This window comes from Papaver somniferum, chromosome 3 (genome assembly GCF_003573695.1).
Source record: "Papaver somniferum cultivar HN1 chromosome 3, ASM357369v1, whole genome shotgun sequence".
Lineage (NCBI taxonomy): Eukaryota > Viridiplantae > Streptophyta > Magnoliopsida > Ranunculales > Papaveraceae > Papaver > Papaver somniferum.
Genome location: NC_039360.1, coordinates 111611943 through 111630280, shown reverse-complemented (window position 1 = coordinate 111630280; position 18338 = coordinate 111611943).

Here is an 18338-nt window from a genome sequence, read left to right as displayed (position 1 = left end):
AAAACCTAGTAGTTCTTCCTGTGAAGGCGGGGAGCTCGAAGACTCTTCTTTTGAGAGCTCTGTCTTTGGAAATTTCAGTTTTGAAAACTTGACACTTAGTGAAGAAAGTACTCCTAGTCCTTTTGTAGTGCCGGAAATGGCAACTTTAAAAGATTTGTTGAACCCAACTAGGACCTCTCGTCCGTCATGTATCAAGTTAGCTGAAACTGAGGCAAATTATGTACTAAAACCTGGGACCTTACAGATGATGATGCTTTGAAACTTAGGTTATTCCCCTTTTCCCTGAAAGATAAAGCTAAATCTTGTCTGTATAGTTTTCCTTCTGAGTCAGTTGAAACTTATGACCAACTTACATCTTCCTTTTTACAGAAGTTTTTCCCTAGGAACAAAACATCGTCTATTAGGACGCAGTTATGTACTTTTTCTCAACAAGAGGGAGAATCTATATATAGGTATTTGGAAAGACTCAATGACTTGTTATCTCAATATCCTCACCATGGTTTAGAGAAGGTTAGGCTAGTTCGGATCCTTTATGAGGGTTTAGATTATTCGACAACAACCATGGTTGAGTCTTTATGCACAGGTGGGTTTGAGAATAAAGATGTTGATCAGGCGATGTCATTTTTGAATTAAATCGCCGAAAAGACCTATCAATGGGAAAATAGTAGGGAACCCATGAAAACCATTCTTCAAGGTAGAGGAACTGTTAATATGATAGAAGGATCTTACGAGTCGGATGCCAAAATAGCAGCTATAGTAAAAAGGTTAGAAGTTTTAGAATTGAGTCACTCTAGTGGTAGAGTAGAGCCTTTTTGGGAAGGACAGACTACTGAAGAGCAAGCCCATGCTCTTTATAATAACACTAGATTTGATAACCATCATAAGTTTGACCCATATTTAGAAACCTATAACCCTGGTTGGAGAAACCATCCAAACCTTTCTTGGTCTAAGAGCCAGAGTCAAGGTCAGTCTAGTAACTCTCAAGTTATTCCCCCAGGTTTTAGCTATGCTAAGAATCATTCAGGACCAACACAGTTTCAGACCCCTTCAGATAAGAAAATCATGAGTTTAGAAGAGTCTCTTGCCTTGTTAACTCGGAACACTATAGAATTTCAGCAATCTGTTGTACAAGATCTATATGAAAACAAAAAGATGGTCAATGCTAACTCTCAGGATAATTCCGAGTTAAAAAGCCAGGTAGGTCTGATTGCCGAGTCTTTGAGAGAAAGAGAGAAACACAATTTCCCTAGTCAACCACAACCCAATCCTAGAGGTGTTCATAAAATATATTTAGCTGGTGAGAAATCATCAAACCATGTGAATTATGTAACAACCCTTAGGAGCGGTAAAATAGTAGACAATAAGGTAGCCATGCCTAGTGGACATACTGTAGTTCGACCTTCTACTTCCCAAGAAGAACCCATAGTTGAGGAAACTGAAATAATTTCTAAAGAGGTCCAAGAAATTCCTGATAGGACTACCTTTGTGCCTAGAGCCCCATATCCACAGTTGTTAGCCCCAACAAAGAAGGAGTCGATTTTCAACGATATAATGGAAACATTGAAGCATGTGAACATCAACATTCCATTATTAGAAGCAATTAGGCAAATGCCTGCTTATGCCAAGTTCCTTAAAGATCTTTGTACACGAAAGCGTAAGCTGAATGTCCATAAGAAATCCTTTTTAGCTGGTCAAGTAAGTTCAATTCTTCTGAACCAAACACCCCCTAAGTATAAGGACCCTGGATGCCCCAAAATATCTTGTGTTACTGGTAATCATGTAGCTGATAAGGCATTGCTTGACTTAGGAGCTAGTGTTAGGTTACTCCTGTATCATGTGTACACCCAGCTAGGTCTTGGTAAGTTGAAACCGACCAAAATGACACTTTAGTTAGCTGATAGGTCTGTCAAAGTCTCTCTTGGTGTCATATAGGATGATCTTATTGAGGTTGATAGGTTCATATACCCAGTGGATTTAGTTGTTCTAGATAACCCGCCTGTTCAGGACCCAAGTCCTCAAATACCGGTGATTTTAGGCTGCTCATTCTTAGCCACATCTAATGTTGTCATCAATTGTAGAACCAGACTTATGAACATATCTTTTGGTAATATGACTACTGAGCTAAATGTCTTTAATGACATTAAGTCTTCTAAGATAGATTATTTAGAAGTGGTGAACATGATTAGCACTTTAGTTCCTAATCCTTTAGCATGCACTATGTTTGATAATCCATTATTTGATGAACCTTTCACTGCTTCGGAGGAGGTAACCATGACCAACACCTTAGTTTATGAGCATATGCTAGAGATTTTCTTTGATAATCTATTATATGATGATGTTGTTCGCTTAGATGAACAATCCCCAAAAGAAGCTAGTCATTGTGCTGACTTTATGGACCCTATAACCCATCCCATAGATTTTGGTCCATTTGAGGATATTGTTCACCCTAAGTTTTGGGGTAATGATGATTCTAGTGATCGTCATGTATCCCTAATTGAAGTCCCTAACTTGGGACTCGAGCTTTGTGCGTCTAAGATACTACTTGAGTTTCTTCAAAATCTGCTACCCGATCCTCCAGATACTATCCATGAAGAAACCCAGTTCTTAGAGACATGTCATTCGGTTGAACCTGTTTTCCTAGACACTTATATAGTGCCCCAAGAGACACCCCAGATAAATATATTTGCCTTGATAACAACCCTAGATCAAGTGATGTTCTGTTTGCTCATTTTTCTAATCCAAGATGGTAGTCTTTCATTTGTGTCTGCTCTATTTGGTTCTGAGGACCCGTAGCTATTTCGGCTATTGGTATATGACTTTGGAAGGTGACAATCCTTTTTGAGGTATTTGAATTCTATATAAAGACTTTAAATTTAGCATTTTCTGAGAGGCACCCACGCTCATGATTACGGTAATATCCTTCCTTATTTTTTTTCCATCAGGTGGTAACAGTTTCTCCTTGTTCATGCTTTTAATTTCATCTTTAGAACATTGAGTAAAATGTTAGATTTAAGTTTGGGGGTGGGGAAGAAACTTTTTGTTAGCTTTTAGTTGCAATAAATAAACTCCAGAGCCTAGAAATTTATGCATATTAAGTATGGCACTGTAGGAGTTGAGGAACCAATCTGAGTGGATGGAAACATCTAAATAGAGTATATTCATAAAAGCACAGAGTTCAGGTGTTAGAAATAACATGGTAGTTTCACCGTATCTCGGAATCATCTTATTACTTTCTGTTTTTTTTTTTTTTTTTTTTTTTTTTGCAAATTTTTTATGTTGATGTTTGCTGGGTTGAAAGAGAGCGATTGAGTTAAAAAACCAAACCATCATACCAACCGGAATAAATTCAATAAAGTCGACCACTGGTTCCATAGTATATGCCAGTTCTGTTGACCTAGAGTTAGGATTATCGCCCGCTGGTCCCCTTGTATATGCCAGTTGTGTTGATATTAGTCCAGACCAGTATCTCAATCCATTAGGTCATAAGATTCATCTTGGCATTGACGTCCATCCGCAACCATCTATTTCTATTTCCATCTTCTTAATCTATTCATGTGATTTGTTTGATTTCGGATATTGATGTCTATAGTGCGACTATCTGAGTAGATCTCTGTCACTTATATATGAATTTTAGTGTGCTTGAGTGGAAACTTGTGTACAACAATTGGAATTTCGCATCAGGGTACTTCCTCTTGTAGTCAATGAAAGTATCCCAACCAAGGATATTCTTCAGTGCCTTCTGAGGTTTTGCTTAGATAGCTAGGGTCTGGAGTAAAGGTTTTGTGGGTACACCTATGGTAAACCCTCCCGAGACTATAACTCGGCCACTAGGGCCACCTAGGGGTTCAAAGGCATGTTGCACGCGCTAAGTGCAATCGCGATGCCTGCGACAGTGAGTTAGGATTTTATTTTCTAGGTTAAATTTGCTCGAGGACTAGCAAATAATAACTTTGAGGGTATTTGATAGACACATTTTTGTGTCTAAGTTGTCCTCAATTTTCTGCATTGTTGGTACTCGATTTTGTACTTATTATGGTGTTTTATGTGTTTGTAGGTATTTTTTAGAAAAAAACATTTTTCGAAAAATCGACTCGAAAAGTTGATAAAGGCACCCGGAGGAATTTGCTAAACGGACCCTCATTTTGGATAAGGGGCACCCAGTTGATAAGGGGCACCTCACTGTTAAGGGCACCCAATATTGGATATGGGGTAACCACCTTCCTCTCCACGGGATGAACAAATTTTGGCGGGAAAAATGAATTAAAAAAAACTAGTCACCTGCGAAGATTTCAATGACAAATTTGGATGTGATTTTTGCCAAGTTTCTTCTCGGATTTGACTTGGAATAATCTTGTTACGCTTAAACAGGGATGGTAAACGCGCCAAAATTGAGAAAATCATGGAGTTCACATGGTTTTGAGCTGAAACAGGAAATAATATTTGGTCGGAAGATAATCTCGAAATTGGTTGTATATTTGGGAAGATTTCATGAGACGGCACGAGTTTAACTACTTCTGGGACGTGTTTCAAACAAATTGGAGTGTGTCAGCTGTACAAAAACGCGTGAAGATTTAAATCAGGGAAGAAATTCTCGTATCTTGCATGGAAATATTTTTTATTGACTGTCGGGATTATTTGGAGTTATGGGGGTTTTGAAAATGCGGTGGTCTAACAACCACACCCAACAATTCGTTTGACAATCTGAGAGGACTTACTCCAATACACTTTATAGAGAATCAACTAGACAGTTAGACTCAATCTAGAATAAAGTATATAAAAGAGTTTAATATCTCTAACTCTTAATTCAATCCGCAATCAGCAAATAGAAATCTGCAAGACCGATTGAATATAAGAGGAATTACTTGAACGGTACCAAAGACCAATGTTCAAGTGTCAATCAATGTAAATCAACAACCAAAGGTTGGATATCTAATTGATTGATCTTAACGCACAACCTATGATATTTCAATTATATAACAAAATATAATGCGGAAAAGAAATAACACAGACATCAGAATTTTGTTAACGAGGAAACCGCAAATGTAGAAAAACACCGGGACCTAGTCCAGATTAAACACCATATTGTATTAAGCCACTACAGACACTAGCCTACTACCAATTAACTTCGGACTGGACTGTAGTTGAACCCTAATCAATCTCACACTGATTCAAGGTACAATTGTGCTCCTTACGTCTCTGATCCCAGCAGGATACTACGCACTTGATTCCCTTAGCTGATCTCACCCACAACTAAGAGTTGCTACGACCCAAAGTCGAAGACTTGATAAACAAATTTGTCTCACACAGAAAAGTCTATAGGATTGAATAAATTTGTCTCCCACAGAAATACCCAAGAGTTTTTGTTCCGTCTTTTAATAAATCAAGGTGAACAGGAACCAATTAATAAACCATACTTATAATCCCGAAGAACAACCTAGTATTATCAATCACCTCACAATAAACTTAATCGACTAGCGAAACAAGTTATTGTGGAATCACAAACGATGAGACGAGGTGTTTGTAATTACTTTTCTATCTTGCCTATCGGAGATATAATTCTCAAGCCAATTTTACAATTGCGCTCAATCACGATAGAAACAACAAGATCAGATCACGCAACTACAAAGAGAATAGTTGGGTCTGGATTCACAATCCCAATGAAGTCTTCAAGTCGTTAACCTACAGGGTCTCGAGAAGAAACCTAAGGTTAAAGGAGAACCGACTCTAGTTATGCAACTACTAACACACAGGAGGTGTGGGGATTAGGTTTCCCAGTTGCTAGAGTTCTCCTTTATATAGTTTTCAAATCAGGGTTTGCAATCCAAGTTACCTTGGTAACAAAGCATTCAATAATCATCGTTAGATGAAAAACCTGATTCAACCAAGCTAATATCTTTCAACCGTTAGATCGAACTTATCTTGTCACACACAAATGAAATGTACCCTCATTTAGGTTTATGTAACCGTACCTAAACGTGTACACCATGTTGGTTCACAAATAGTTAACCGAGGTTAGCCATATGATTACTGTCATATCAACCTTATTCATCTTAACCATAACTAGTTCAAATGACTCAAATGAAACTAGTTAAAGAGTTGTTCAATTGCTATATTCTCATGGATTTATATAAGAACACAATTGAAGCAAAATCGGTTTGATTCACTTGAATCAATCATGAACATTATAGCCACGGTTTGCAAAGATTACACTCCTTATAAAGTTACCGGCTTAAGTATGCGTACGAGTATGCGTACTTAAGCAACCGGATTTGAGGTTGTTTAGTTTCCAAACTCCGCAGAAATTTTAAGGTGACTAGTTAAGAACTTGTTAATTCCCAAACTCAGCAGAATTTTTCGGTTGTAAAACTTCTACCAGTATGCGTACGAGTACGCATACTTAACATGTCTCCTTCACCAATTTCGTATACACACATATGCATACTCTTGGTTCCCGGTTTATGGATTTATACACTAATGTGCGAACACACTATATATGCTTATATCCAAAGATAGTTACATAATCTCAACTCTTTATTTCAATCATTGAAACATTCTTCTATAATGACAATAGCCGTTTTCACACGCTATTAGCATCAAAGCAATTTTCAAGATATTGAAATAATCATTATTGAAAAATTCCAAGTCTTACACCAAGTGATTGTATCACACAAATCATGTAAGATGTTACTCGGAAATTTTCTCATGATATAAGATGAACTTGGTCAAAGTGAAATCTTACAAACACATATTTCGAGAAATATGTAAGCGAGATATACCCAGCTCGAAATCTCAAATGTGTGTAGAGAAAACTATATCGTAACACGACTTATGTCTCAATATAGGAGACAAAGTAGAAATATACTTTCCAAGTGATAGATGAGTGTAGATGGTGGATTTTCGACAAAGGGTAGAATTGTAAAACTATACTCCAGATTTGGCAACCGGATGAGTATTGAGGCTCATGTCTCTCATTAAAGCATGAAAGCTCATGTCATAAAATCCCTGTCTGAGAAGACTGTCTCTCAGAGTACGTGTAGATGTGTTGTCTCTCAGCTGAGGCCACGGCACATCACATGAATACTGAGCAATTTCAGTAATTACTCCGGATCCGGCAATCGGATGAGTATCGAGACTCATGTCTCTATGCATGAAAGCTCATGCCACCTCTGATGGAGAAAGTCTCTCAGAGAAGATGAAGATGTGCAGTCTCTCAGCTGAGGCCACGACACATCTCATACTGTATAGAATCGGAAGATTGGGCGTCTCTTAGACAGCATGTCTGCTAGTATAGAGCGACAACGTCTTCGGGATGTAACCAGATTTCCCCCGACTATGCAAGAGGAATATGACACTCCAGAAAGTTCATATTGCTCAACCCTCAGATAATTAATGCTCCTAGACAGGAAGCCCTTCTAGTATAGAGCCAGCAATTAATTAACTTAAATCGTCTGAATATCCAACAATATTCTACGAGCCATCGTCTGAATCTCCAGCAATATTCTACGAGTCGTCAATTAATCGCCTGAATATTCAGCAATATTATACGATTCCTCGTTATATTTCGTTACTTCAATCTGTGGTTCTTCCCAGCAGAATTCCATAGGTTAGTAATAAATATTCAACAGAACAGGCATCTGAGCATCGAATAAGCCCTGACAAAAATGGTGCAAGTGTAATTAGCAGATAATGCACAGACCAGCATTTTGAATGCACGAACGAGCATTTCAAAAATGTGAACGAACGAGGAACCTATGCAAAATAGGAAGGGAAAATAATAATAATAAAATATTAAACAAAAGCGCCAGGGGACTAGGCTCACCAGCCGGCCAGTCATGCCGTGACTAATCCCGCGCCCAATTTTATATTTTACCATATTTTTACTATTTTCACGATCTCATGAAAATCCTCTCGTTCGAGCAAATTTCCTTAATTTCATGTACTTTTATCTAAATCACATGATTTTATAAAAAAATAATAAAATTATGGAAAGGTGTCGCGGGACCGAGCACCAGCCGGCCATGCCTTGGCCGAGTCCGGTCCCACACCTCACGTCTCCATTATTTTATTTTTTTCTCAAATTATGAAAATTTCTTGATTTTATGAATTTTCCCTAAAATCATGAAAATTACCTAATTTCATCTAAATCACATGATTTTATAAAAAAATAATAAAATTAGGGAAAGTTGTCGTGGGACCGAGCACCAGCCGACCATGCCTTGGCCGTGGCCGGTCCCACACCCCACGTCTCCATTATTTTATTATTTCTCTCAAATTATGAAAATTCCTTGATTTTATTAATTTTCCCTAAAATCATGAAAATTACCTAATTTCATCTGAATCACATGATTTTATCAAAAAATAATAAAATTAGGGAAAGGTGTCGTGGGACCGAGCACCAGCCGGCCATGCCTTGGCCGTGGCCAGTCCCACACCTCACGTCTCCATTATTTTATTATTTCTCTCAAATTATGAAAATTCCTTGATTTTATGAATTTTCCATAAAATCATGAAAATTACCTAATTTCATCTAAATCACGTGATTTTATCAAAAAATAATAAAATTAGGGAAAGCTGTCGTGGGACCGAGCACCAGCCGGCCATGCCTTGGCCGTGGCCGGTCCCACACCTCACGTCTCTATTATTTTATTATTTCTCTCAAATTATGAAAATTCCTTGATTTATGAATTTTCCCTAAAATTACCTAATTTCATGTATTTTCTCTAAAATCATTGAAAATATTTAAAAATTAGGAAAAAACTTGTGGGACCGGGCTCTAGCCCGCCGACCATGCCCTAGCCGGTCCCACACGCTTATTATTTTATTATTATTTGGTGTTTTGTTTCCTGATTTCATGTAAACTCCCTGATTTCAACAAAATATTTTGGTTTTCAACAAATCCCTTTGATTTTATGAAAATTATCTAAAATCATCAAAATTACGTAAAATTGGGAAGAGTGCCTTGGGACCCGCGCCCGTTGGCCGGCCGGCCATGCCACGGCCATTTTCGGTCCCACACTCCCATTCCCTATTTTATATTTAATTTATGTCTCTCATCTCATGGAAGTTCCCTAATTTCGCCAAACTCTCCAGTTTTATGGAATTTCCCTTAAATCAGAGAAAAATACATAAAATCACATAAAACTGGGAAAAGCATGTAGGACCGCGTGTCATCCGGACGGCCATGCCCTAGCCGTGGCCGGTCCCACAACTTGTGATTCCTTTTTTATTTATTATTTTCATCATCTCATATATTTTTCCCAGTTTCAGCAAAACCATGGATTTTTCATATTTTCTCCAAATATTGCTCAAACGTGCATCAGAAAATATCAAAATTCTCAGGATTGAAGCACGGACACTATGGCGACACGTACACATCCCCTTGACCGACCAAGGGTGACCCTGAGGCTTGCAAACAGCTGGTCCCGCATGTTTTAATGATTTTAACCTAATTTGCTCAGTTGCTCATATTAGGTTCGATCTCTTTCCAAACAATTGGAAGTTCGCTCAAACGACCATATAATGGTCCCACAACCATCAAGAGCCGGTCTCATGACCTCTTGGTCGGCCACTCATATTTTCTACATCAGGTTTTATGATTTGTTGCTCATACGAGCATTATTTCAGTAAATGATTAAATCAACATTTAATCATTCTTTCACCAACTGGTCCTCAAGAGACTTTGGTATTTTTGCTCATTCGAGCATTTGGGCGTTATATGGTGAACCCGTCATTCCATGTAGCCGGTCCCGTGTTGATTTGCAATAAGTCATTATTTCGGTAAAATTAGGGTTTTGAATCCAGAGCTCTGCAGAAACGTGATTTTGTGCAAATTCGAACACTCTGATAATTTTATGTTGATTCCATGATTGATATTCATATTTATTGTGCTCGAATCACCAGTCAGTAACTTAAATTAACATTTTATTTGGTCCAGCTACCAACAATTCATCAAAAGAACAATATTTGTTCAAACTAGCAATATTTGCTCGAACTAGCAATATTCGCTCGAACCGGCAATATTTACTCAATTAGCAATATTCTCTCAGACTAGCAATATTTGCTCAAATCAAAGAATATTGGTTCAACTATCAATATTCAACAATTTAGCAACACAGTTTTGTTCGTCTTAGGTTATGATGATACCTCGTCTCAGCAGACACATTAAATTCATGAGTTTCGAAACATTTGCTAATCATGTTCAACTCAGCGTTACATGGACTCATCGTCCCATAAAGTCAGCAACTGACTCCACAATCACGAGATTTCAATCGTGTCATATGAGGGGATATTAACTAGGGTTTTGATCTGGCGGTCTACGTCATGTGTGTTCACCCACGACGAGAATGTGAGCAAGTCGTACAATCAGTTGGAAGAGTCAGCAAAGTAGTGGGTGGAAAGTTAACCAAGTCTCCGCACGATGAGTATTTGGTTTTAACACGATTTCCCCATTTCCCACTCTCTGATTCCAGAAACTGTCACACTTCATGGGATCATGGTGTTTTCAACTCCGGCATTATAAAATGTCTCTGAATCCTGATTGAAAAAAGAGAGGTTTTCGAACATTCGAACAACATTCGCCAAAACGAGCAATTTCTCATAAAAGTTCATACAGACAATCTTTCGTCTACACGAACTCACAGAAATTACTCTCAATTGAGCAAAATTCAATCATTCAGAGCATTTTCACGCTGAATTCACAACACCTGCAATCTCAGATCACCATTGATCTCACGCATTTCTCAGCATCCCTCCTACAGATCAACCTATCCTCTCTTGTGACCGAATTGACTCTGGAACAACCATTGTTCTTGGTTTAGGCCGGGGTCTTACAGATTGATCTCTCGAACTTAAAGCACTCCGTTCTTGCAATGCATCTGTGTGAGGTTCAACATTTCGCTCGGTTCAAGGAGTCTCCACACGGTCGACTCTTCAATTCCGTAAAAACCAGCAAATCGTTTTCCCCACTCATAGATTGGCGACCACAGTGGGAGATTAATCTCTCGGTTGCAATCTCACGATTTCACAAGGATGGTCGGTCTTAGGAATGACACAACTCCAGATCCCAACCAGAATCTCTCGAATGGTAATGTCTCTCACACTCCTTCGAACAATTCTGGTTACAATGAATTATCATATTTTACAACTCCATTTATCTCCGTTGAACCGATGGATGGAGAAATCCCAAGCTTGGATGAATTGGCACGAAGACAAGAAGACTTGTCAAGAAACGTGGACCGGCTGAAAAGGGCAGTCGATAGCTTGTTCACTTGCCTGGTACACGTGACGAGGATTTTAGGAGCAGAGATGGTGGAATCTCCAAATCCTTCGACTAGTAATCCTCCTCAGACCAATAGTTTCACCACATATGAGAAACCAGTGGAACATGAAGTTGCACATTTGATCGAAAATTTATGTGAACTCCTACACTTCTCTAAGGAGCAACGCACAGACACATTTGCTGCGCTCAGCCAGATATCGTCTGATGTACAAATAACTTCACCAACCCCAGTAGTTGAAGAAGTTTCTTTGATGACTGGACATTCAATCGACAACATCACTTTTGGAGAGGAAGATCGCATCACAGACGAAGGGCACAATTGCGCGTTGTACGTGACTGGCTTCATCAAAGGCACTGAATTTAAAAGAGCTCTCATTGACACTGGTGCTTCCACCAACACTGTCACTATGAAAACTCTTAGAATGGCCAAATTCCCGCGAGGTAAAATCATTCGCCATCCCATCCTAATGACAGGGTTTGAAGGAAGCCGAAGCCACACATATGGATACGCGTACATAGATTTGAGGGTAGGACCAATTCAATCAAAGTTGAAATTCCATGTGATCGAACAAGAACCTGACTACCACATGATACTTGGGCGACCTTGGCTCCATGACGACAAGGTGGTTCCATCAACCTACCATCAATGCATGAAGGCATTACTCAATAACAAGATCGTCCGCATAGCTGCTTCATCATCTCCGTACGCTCTGTCCTACGATGCGGAATTCATAGAGTCCCAGAGAAGCGCCCCTGAACCTCCTAAGAAGATATACACTACTCCACTTCCAAGTTGGAAGGCCATTGAGGCATCTGCGGCGTCATCACCATCTTCAGAAGCAGAACCAGTCAAGTCACCTGCTACACGGATCAAACGCCGAAAAGATGAAACTACAACCCCAGGATCCAATTTTATGACCACTCATGACGCAGAAGGAAGGGTCATTTACCGGCGACGCAAAGATTAGCAATTAATAGGGGATATTGACCAAGAGTCTCCCCGCACTGGTGAATCGTGTCAGAATGAACAGCCACCTGAGGATGAAGTTCAGGAAGCTCCACAACAGTTTCAAGATGGCACGAATTCTACCACTGATGATCTTGAGGCGGTTAACATCGGCACAGAGGAAGATCCAAGACCAATCTTAATCAGTTCCGCGCTTTCACCGGAAGACCGTACAGGCCTGGTAGAGTTACTGAAGGAGTATCGGGATATATTTGCTTGGACGTATGAAGAAATGCCTGGTCTGGATGAAAAATTGGTCACTCACCGTCAACATATCATTCCTGGCTCCAAGGCTGTCAAACAACTACCCAGGCAGTTCAGGCATGAAGTCGAGGAACAAATCAAGGCCGAAATTCAAAAATTACTGGTAGCAGGATTTATCAAGCTTATTCAACACCCAACATGGCTGGATAATGTCGTCCCAGTTAAGAAGAAAAATGGTCAAATCAGATGTTGTGTAGATTTCAGAAACCTAAATAAATGTTGCCCGAAGGATGACTTTCCTTTACCCAACATTGATATGCTCGTTGATGCGACCAGCGGCCACGGTATGTTCTCATTCATGGATGGTTACAGTGGGTACAACCAAATCAAAATGTTCGAACATGATGCCGCCAAGACCGCGTTTCGCACTCCCATTGGGAATTTTCATTACACTGTGATGCCCTTTGGGTTGAAGAATGCTGGCGCCACCTACCAACGAGCCATGACAACAATATTTCATGATATGATGCACAAGCAAGTAGAAGATTATGTTGACGATGTCGTAGTGAAATCGAAATCTCGAACATCCCATCTAGAATTTATGAGACAAGTCTTTGAAAGATGCAGAGAATACAAGTTGAAGATGAATCCTCTAAAATGCGCTTTTGGAGTTTCTTCTGGAAAGTTTCTGGGATTCTTGATCACTGCCGAAGGGATCAAAGTCGATCCGGATAAAGCGAAATCCATCTCCACCATGCCTCCTCCACGCACTGTGAAGGAACTGCAGAGCTTCATGGGTAAGGTGAATTACATCAGACGCTTCATACCAGGATTGGATCAACTTATTGCTTCGTTCACCCCTCTGCTGAAGAAGGGAGCGAGTTTCACATGGACGGATGTTCAGCAGGAAGCATTTCAGAAAATACAACATATACTTTTATCACCTGCAGTCATGAGGTCTCCAGTGCAGGGTCGACCGTTGATATTATACACAACCTCCAGTGATGTTGCTATTGGAGCACTACTGGCTCAAGAAGACGAAGAAGGCGTCGAGCATCCAATTTACTATTTCAGCCGAACCATGAAGGATGCTCAACTCAGATACCCGAAAGCTGAAAGAGCATGCCTGGCGTTAGCTCATGCAATGCAAAGATTCAGGCATTATTTACTATCCAACAGAGTTGTGCTTGTATCCAAAGCTGATCCCATAAAGTTTTTACTCTCAAAGCCCGCTCTGATAGGAAGACCTGGAAAGTGGCTGCTTCAGATGTCGGAATTCGACATAGTATGTGTTTCCCCCAAAGCAATCAAAGGTCAAGCAGTAGCAGATTTACTAGCAGCGTTCCCAGGAGAAGATTCCGCGACATTACCAGATGACGTACCAGGAGAACTTCCAGGAATCTCAGTCGTTAAAGAAGAAACATGGTTGTTGTACTTTGATGGATCCGCCACTCCTAGTAATGATACTGGAGGAGCGGGCATAGTCTTGGTCTCACCATCAGGAGAGGTATTCTCACACTCATTCAAGCTGGATTTCCACTGTACAAATAATTCAGCAGAGTATGAGGCCTTCTTGCTAGGATTATCCTTAGCTAAACAAGAAGGAGCAATGCATCTGGAGATCATAGGAGATTCAAAACTACTAGTCAATCAAATGAATGGGGTGTACTCTCTCAAAGAGATAACACTTGCTCCATTCAGGGCTGAAGCACAACGACTCCTGACTCATTTCGCCGACGCGACCATCACCCATACTGGCCGAACCAACAATAGGCATGCTGATTGCTTATAAACTCTTGCCTCCAAGTTGCAATTCGAAGGATCAGAGAAATCCATCATAGTGCAAAGACGAGCTGTGTCATCCACGTGGCTTAATCAAACTGAAGAAGCTCAAGCAAATGACTGGAGAGCACCTATCATTCATGAACTGAGCAGCTCCATTACAGAAGAGGACGACAGCCTTAAAGAACTGAAGAATCTTCTTGCATGGAGCCTTATACCATCGTAACCCGGATGCCTCTCTATCACGATGCCTGGGTGATGAAGAAGCGAAAGAAAAACTCGAAAGTGTGCATCAAGAAGTGTGCGGACAGACGCTGGTGATAACACTTTATAGAAGACTCCAGAGACTCGGGTACTATTGGCCTTCCATGGAAGCACAGTCGAGGACTTTGCAGGGAGCTTGTCCTAATTGTCAGACACCTCCTCATCATTTGGAGGTGCTAACACTCCTTCACACCCGGACTGGAGGCAGCCTTACATCGAATATCTTCGAGACAACAAATCGCCACCAGAAAAGAAAGATGCAATCAAACTCATACAGAGAGCTAAGAGATTTGTTTTTCTTGACGGAATCTTATACCGCAAAAGCTTTGGAGGAGACTTGTTGAGATGCCTAGCCGAAGATGAAATCCTGACAGTCCTGAAAGAAACTCATGAAGGAGAACATCAGGGGAAAAAGAAGTTGTTTCTCCAAATCCACGAGAAATACTACTGGCCGACTATGGAAGATGATGCAGCCGCATACGTTCAGAAGTGCCATAAATGCCAGATTCACGGTAATCTCATTCATACCCCTTGTCTTCCATTACACTGTGAATAGTCCATGGCCTTTCTATAGCTGGGGACTTGATATCATCGGGAAGATCAATCCAGCATCCTCAAAGCAGCATGAATACATCATCACACTACTGAGTATTTCACTAAGTGGGTCGAAGCAATCCCGCTCAGAGGTACCACAGGGTAACTATTGCAGCCTTCATAAGGAGCATATTATATGTAGATTCGGCGTCCCTAAACATATCATCACAGATAATGGGACTCCTTTCGCCAATCAAGATGTCGAGAAATTACTCAAGGAGTACGGGATTAAACAGATCTTCTCCACACCATACTACCCCAAGGAAACGGCCAAAGGAGAGTACCAAAAAACTTTGATCCGGATTATCAGTCGAACAATTCATGACAATCCACGATCGTGGCATGAGCAACTTCCCATGGCTTTGTGGGCTTACAGAACTGCACCAAGGAGCTCAATTGGGACGTCACCGTATTCGCTCGTCTATGGGCTGATGCTATACTCCCAGCCGAGATAAAAATTCCTTCAGCAAGGATTGCAGCGGCTAGCGGAATACAATGGGATGAAGCTGAAGTGTCCAAGTCAAGAGTTGCTGAACTAGACATGCTTGAATCAAGGAGAGCTAAAGTAGAAAAGTACGTGGAGGCTTATAAACAGAGGGTATCCAGGGCTTACAACAAAATGGTAAAACCCCGAACTTTTCAAGTAGGAGATTTGGTATTAAAGACAGCAAAGCACATTCAACAAGACATGTCTGCTCCCAAATTCTCTCCGAAATGGGAAGGACCGTATGTTATCATCAAAGCGGTGTCTAGTGGATACTACAAAATTTTAGCACTCAGTGGAGGAAAGGAAGGAAATATTATCAACGACAAATGGCTCAAAGCCTATTACGCTTGATCACAACAGATAATTAACCTTTATTTCAAATACATCTCAAATGTAATTTATTTCCTTCAAAGAGCATGCAAGATGCTCATTCGTTCATCAAATATTCATCAATTGAACAAAACTCCTCATGCTATCAGATTATTCTACCTTGTCAGAAACCTACATTACAACTCTCCTGAATATTCACTCAGAGCAAACCATCCAACAATGGATAATCCCTATAGGAAACCATGTCGAGTTTCTTCTGGAAGATCCTAGTCTTTGCCTTCAAATCCTCAACCGCCTTCTCAACCCTCGCTGACTCCAAAGCCAGTACCTTTTCCTCCTCCAGTAAAGCAGTGGCCATGGAAATCGCATCAGCAGCCTCCGCCGCCTTATGGATCTTAATTATCTCAAGACGACGGCGAAACCAGGTCACGTTGAATCGTAATATCTCACAATTGGAAATCATCTCATCCCACTTGTGTAGTTTCTGATTCTTGACGTCTCGCATGTGCATTTGGTTCATTTCTTCAATGATCGGTAGCAGCCCTGCAACTGTAGTCAAGAGTGTGGGTAGGAAACCTTTCCACACTTCCGTAATAGCAATATGCCCATACTTTTTCCAGATCTTGGTATACAGAGGTGCATGGCACTTGGGAATGAAAAATCCACCAACCATCTCATTGTCTGGGAAAGTGTTAACCAATGGAGCTTCAAACGAGAGCCCAGCTGTCAGGTATTCACAGGCGTGAACACTGTCTTCTATCTCCACGGATTCTGCAGAATCTTCACATGCTTGATTGACACTGTCTTCAACCTCGACCACAGTCACGGACTTTCCACTCCTTCTCCTTTTAGCATCAACAACGACACGAACATCCGCCTGTGATGAACGGAGAAGTGTTTAATTTCGCCTGAATTAGACATGGTAAAATTTCAAGAATTATAAGATTGCTTACAGATGATCCAGTCTCAGCAGGAGCCGACCCATATCGGGCAGGAGCTCTAGCAGTCCACTTGAGCCTTGAATTGTGAGAAGAAAGATTCTTCTGGTTATCCTGCAACAAATCATCTTCTACGATCAGTAACCTCAACTGAACGGGATGGAAAAGATGTGAAACTTACCAAGATGGGCGCTTCTACTCCATATGAAGTCAGTTTTGAGAAGAAATATTATCAGCAGACATGATACGAGAGGTATGATGATCGAAATTTCTTCTGTGATGAAACTAACTTAGAAATGGAGGAAATATTGGCGCAAGTGATAAACCCTAAATCTACAAAAATATATACAAGATATGGCAGGCACTTATCTCCGATTCAGTTACGAGTTTTACTGAAACCCTAAGTCTTGAACAAGGTCAAACTGGAGATGCGGAAGTAAAATAGTGCACTGGGGACTGACCAAGGTTAATTGTGATCGGAAAGTCACACGGCCTCATGTACTATACAGCTTATGTTTGTATATTTTCATAAGATGAAGAACCACAAGGGTTAAGGGAGATTACAATGAGTTCGGCATGAAGAGTGGCCCGGTTTGCTTAATTCAATCAAGAAGAACTTGCATTAATAAAATCTCTCGTTCAAAAGGAAGACCTAAATACTTCAATAAAGTTGTTCGAATGGAGACATCTACTACGAAGATTGAGATTATTCAAATACTAAAAAGGAAAAAAGAGATCGAAAATAAAGCTACTCGTCAGATCCATCTGAGTTGTCAGATTCGTCATCACTGTCTTCGTCAGAGTTTTCATCACTATCCTTTTCAGAATCCTCTTCTTAGGAATCACTGTCATGACTATTGGTGACGTCTGGATGAGCATGAAAATCATCATCTGAATCTGAATCTTCTTCCGCTTCAGCTGCAATGTTCATGGGACTTTCAGATTCTTTGGCACACTGATCAGGCAAACCCCAGAAGGTTTCTTCTTCAGAAGCATCAGCATCAGAATCAGAGGGTACCCCGTCCAAGAATTGGCGTTTTTCCTCAACTCTCTGTATTTTGCGCCGGATTGGATCCTTTGTGCGCTGACGAGCATCTTTCTCATCGTCTTCAGCTTTTCTTTTCATGAGTTCGGCGAAAGTAACCCTCCGTTCATTCGAGGGCACGCTGGGCTTTGCTCCCTCATCGCGAATTACCTGGCTCTCGGCTTAGCTATGAGAGCTTTGGGATCTTTGCCAGAACCGGAGGAATAACTATGACCGCTGGAAGCCGGCATTTTCTGAAACCAGGAGCCTGGAGTTATCGACATGCAGATAAATTCATCCACAAAATGGTAATTCTTGAATCTTACCTCTTTCAATTTCACTAACAATAGTGGTTGCAATACAAGAGTTAACACACGAAATCAATTCGTTCCTTGAAACCTGCAATAACGAACAACACTTCATTAGTTCAT